The 4957-nt window shown below is 39.4% G+C and overlaps 1 pseudogene; it reads left to right on the top strand.

The window, feature by feature from the left end:
* The first annotated feature begins 429 nt into the window (after positions 1-429).
* LOC100755835 lies at positions 430-4608 on the top strand (annotated as a pseudogene).
* The last annotated feature ends 349 nt before the right edge of the window (positions 4609-4957 follow it).

Genomic DNA, 4957 nt, shown 5'->3' with positions numbered 1-4957 from the left:
TTTTTTAGTTCATGGCCTCTTTTTCTCTGACCCAGTTACACAGTAAAAGCAGTTACTTTGGAAATGTGACCTGTGTTTGCTCCTGGGTTTCCCAGCTCTGAGGCATTCTGTTTACTGAACAGGAAATTGAGTGTGTAATGGACTGTGCACATCAAGGACACTGTGCTTTAGATGAGGAACTGGATGTGCTCTAACACTGAGGAGCACTAAATTACAAACTTTTTAGACAAGTGTTCCATCTACATTCCTGGAAGGGAAGAGCTGGAAGGTCTATGCTGTCAGAGTTATTTGATCTCTGATCACCCAGTAGAGAAGCTGCTAATATGAGTCCTTGCAGGTTGGCCCTAGCCAATTTTGGCTAATTTTTTGTGGGGTGAGGAGTGTTAGCAATCAGGTGTACTAGTGTCAGGTAATTTGTGGGTTCTTGCCATGGATTCCTCTGCCTTTGCTGATGTGAGTTGTAAGAAAGACCACAAGCTATACCGTGGTGAGTATATGGTGTTCAGAGAAGGTCTGCTCAGCTATAATTTCATTTATTTATTTAGTTAGTTATTGACTGCTTGTTTTTCAAGATAGGGTTTCCCTGTGTAACAGTCATGGCTTTACTGGGACTCACCTTGCAGACTAGGCTGGTGGTGAACTCACAGAGACCTTACTGCCTCTGCCTCCCATGTGCTGGGATTGAAGGCTTGTGCCTCCACCACCCAGTGAGCTTTCAATTCTGTTGGTATATGGATGGACTATGAGACAGAATATAGTTCTTTTGGTCCATGTGGTAACCTGGGCAGTGGCCTTTGTCCTACATGCCTCCCATAATGGTTTTACTGGGTAATGGGAGACTCTGAAGTCATCACATTGTAGGATATAAATATTGCAGTATCAATGTCAAGAGTTAACATATGGGTACTGCTTTTGGTAAGGAAGATTAGAAAACTGAAATTCTGGTTTCTAGAAATTCTGAATATTGCATTCCATTTTCAGGTTTCTATTACAAATATTGCAGAGTTTAGGAACTTATATAAAAATGGTGATGTGGATCGTCTTTCAACAACACAATATTAAAATGCTTGTAACTTGGTGCTACAACTAAATGCAAAGTGGTGATTCAATGAAATTTAGTTCCAGAGAGAAAAAGAGGTTTCTGATGTTCAGAGATTAATGAAGTGTGCATGGAATTTGTCAGGTAGTTAGGACAAGATCCATGTTTTGTACCATAATCATTGGAAGCAGATTTTAAATTATTTAAATTATTTTTCTATGCTGTTCTGTGAGTGAGCATCAGAGGCACTGCATTTACCTGAAACAAGAAGGAATTATTACAAGGAGGTGCTGGTATATAGCAAGAGACCACCTCCATTTCCTTAGAGTGCTCTAGAGCATGGGGATTTATTGGGAGACATAGATCTCAGGGTTTGGGATGATATCCTAGGCCATTCTTGGCTGGCCACATAGTTGTCTGTTAACCTTTACATAGCAGCTCCTTAGAACCTTGGCTGAAGTAAAGAAACAAATTGACCCAGTCCTCCACCCACAGGCTCAGTCACCTAGGCAACCCTTCCTGTACTTCTTATTCATAAACTCTTTACCCTGCCAAACATCCTCTTTGTGGCTTCCTAATATCCTGGCTATTCTAACACCTGGTGTACACACAACCCATTCTACCCCTCCCCATATCCTGTTCTAATGACTCTATAAGCTAGTCTGAGAAAAAGAAGGTTTGCCTCTTGATCAGAATCCTGTCCTGAGGTAGTTCTTTCTGTGTCTCTCATCCCCATTTCCTATCCCTGACTCTCTTGCCCCAGGTTGACGTCCTGCAGGTCGGGACAGGGATTCTATTTTTGGAAGAAATATCAGTTGGTCAAGGGTCAGAAACAACATATCAAGTGTCACTTTGAGATAATTTTGTAAAAATTGTGGTCTGTGTTTATATAATTTCTATACACATAGAATTATAGGGAGCTGATTACATTGGTCAAGATCACACTTTACCTTTCATAAGTTTTCTTTGGTCTTTTGATTAAAAGTTGACTTATTTTCCTTGCTTTATTTCTTGATTTTTCCTCACCAAACCTTTCACTCTTTCAAACTGTGTTTTATACATTTCTCATTGTTGTATCTTTGCAAAAAGACTAGTCCTCATATTATGTGAATCTGTGCACAGTTTTTCTGTAATCAAAAACTATAAAGTAATTTTATTTAGTTTTGTAGATAATTATGTACATTTTCCAAATTGTTCTACATAAACTTTATTATGTTATCTGTTCCTTGAGATTTGTATTGGGGGAAAGTTTCTGTAGAGACTCAGTTATAGTTTTGTTTTTAATTTATTTAAGATGATTACCTCTTCCCATGTCGTGGTATATCTGTGTTTACCAATTGTTGCTATCTTCCTCTTTCAGTCTTAGTGCTTAGGATATTGATCCGATTAATGCATTTGCTTTGGATTTTTTATTTTGTTTTTGTGTTTCGATTTTTGAGACACGGTTTCTCTACAGCTTTCTCTATAGGTCTCAGAGTCAGTGCCTATCCTATCCTGACACTCACTCTGAGACCAGACTGGCCTCATTCTCATAAAGACCCACCTGGCTCTGTCCCCCAAGTTCTGGGATTAAAGATATGTGCCACCATCTGCTGGCAGCTTTGGGTTTTTTAAACCTCATATATTACTGTCTCTATCTCCTAATTAGCCTCATATATCAACATGAGAAAACCTAGGATCATCTGAGAAACTATTTGAGTGTGTTCTTAGATCAGAATGTTTGATTTCTGCCTGAAAAAGATTGTGTTCTCTGATGACTGACATGAGAAGAATTCCACTGGCAATATCTCTGAGCACAAGGCAGTAACAAAGCTAAAGAGAAAATAAGAAACATATCCTGTATGGCTTGCAATTTTCATAGTATCCTGGCAACTACAGCTGTATTGATCCTGGAAATTTTATTTTATGTTTCTGATAAAGATATAAAATATCTGTTTCTTCAATAAAACAGTAATATCCTTGTCTTGCTGTTGCCCTCTAGGCCGATCCTGGCTTCATTCCTTTTTTGAATGTATGGGGTGATTTTGGCCTGGTAAGTAAGCACAGGTTCTTAGAAGATTTCATGAAAAACTCAGCAAAAGTTCATTTGTGTGATATTTTGGCCCCAAATCTTTGTTAATATCTACAGATAACAAAAAATGAATAAGAATGGGTTTAAGATTATTGTGCTGATGTCTTAGGCATAATATTGTCTCTGTTAATGGTTTTTATTGTTGACTCTTTTAGGTCTACAGTGTAAAGGACACAATGAGGAAGATATGAAAGTATATGTTTTGTTAAGAAAGGAGCACTAGTAGTTTCTTATAACAATATATTGATGGAAAAGAGACAGGAATTTTCAAGGATTTTAACACCAATAAAGAAAGGACCCAGTGGCACGCAGGGGCGAGGTGGGCTGATGTGCCACAAGCACCTCTGAGGTGGTCTAGGGTCTGCTGATACCTCAGCCGTCTTCTGGGAAGTGGGTCAGCATACAGCAGCGGCGGCCTTGTTTGTGGATCACAAAATCGCAGAGGACCACGAAGTCCTCATGCACCATGTATCTGTTGACTTGCATGGGCGCAGGATGGCCACCTGCTCCAGCGACCAGAGCATCAAGGTCTGGGATAAAAGTGAAAGCAGAGATTGGCATTGTATTGCTAGTTGGAAGACACATAGTGAATCTGTATGGCATGTGACATGAGCTCATTCTGAATTCAGACAAGTTTTGGCTTCCTGTTCTGTTGACCAAACCACAGCTGTTTGGGAAGAAATAGTTGGAGAATCAAACGATAAACTTCGAGGCCAGAGTCACTGGGTGAAGAGGACAACTCTAGTGGACAGTAGAACATCTGTTACTGATGTGAAATTTGCTCCCAAACATATGGGTCTGATGTTAGCAACCTGTTCAGCAGATGACATAGTAAGAATATATGAGGACCCAGATGTTATGAATCTCAGCCAGTGGTCTCTACAGCACGAGATCTCAAGTAAGCTGAGCTGTAGCTGTATTTCTTGGAACCCTTCCATCTCTTTTGCTCACTCTCCCATGATCACTGTGGGAAGTATTGAAGGCAGTCCAAAGGCAATGGCCAAGGGACAGATTTTTGAGTACAATAAAAACATCAGGAAATCCATGAAAGCAGAAATTCTTATGACAGTCACAGATCCTGTTCATGATATTGCCTTTGCTCTGAATTTGGCGAGATCTTTCCGCATCCTGGCAATAGCCCCCAAAGATGTAAGAATTTTCACATTAAAACCTATGAGGAAATAACTTACTTCTTCTGCTGGTCCCATAAAATTTGCAATCCATATCTTGGCTCAGTTTTTTTCACAACTCTTAGGTCTGGAGGGTGAATTGGAACATAACAGGAACCTTGCTAGCATCTGCAAGAGATGACGGCTGTGTGAGGTTGCGAAAAGCTAATTACATGGACAATTGGAAGTTTAGTGGTATTTTGAATGGTAAAGGGACCCCAGTAAATGGGAGTTCTCAGCTGGGAAACTCAAATCCTTCACTAAGCTCAAATACTCCAAATCTTCAAAACTCATTACATGGATCTTCTGCTAGCAAAAATCACAGCTGAGTACAAGCTAGTTGGAGAAACTTTGCTGTTTTGCTGCTTGTTGCATTCACATAGGAATGGAACTCAAACTCCTTTTCCCCTTCACAAGTGATGTTAGATCTCTCCCAAGATGCACCAGCATCCTGGTTACTACTAAAAGCACAGTCCAAAAGACCTTTAAAATTATAGTGTATATAATTTTTGCACTAGTCAGTTTAATGACACTATAAATGGAAAGGCTTTTTGTTGAGACATTATTACCAAAACAATTTTTTGAAACCTTCTGGAGAATATCTTGGGTTTAAAAATTGAAGAGATTGCTACTATCCTCAAAAATAAACTGTTGGGAGGAGGAAAAATATACTCTTAT

The sequence above is a fragment of the Cricetulus griseus genome, unplaced genomic scaffold, assembly GCF_003668045.3.
Source record: "Cricetulus griseus strain 17A/GY unplaced genomic scaffold, alternate assembly CriGri-PICRH-1.0 unplaced_scaffold_138, whole genome shotgun sequence".
NCBI lineage: Eukaryota > Metazoa > Chordata > Mammalia > Rodentia > Cricetidae > Cricetulus > Cricetulus griseus.
This window is presented reverse-complemented; position numbering and strand designations above follow the sequence as displayed.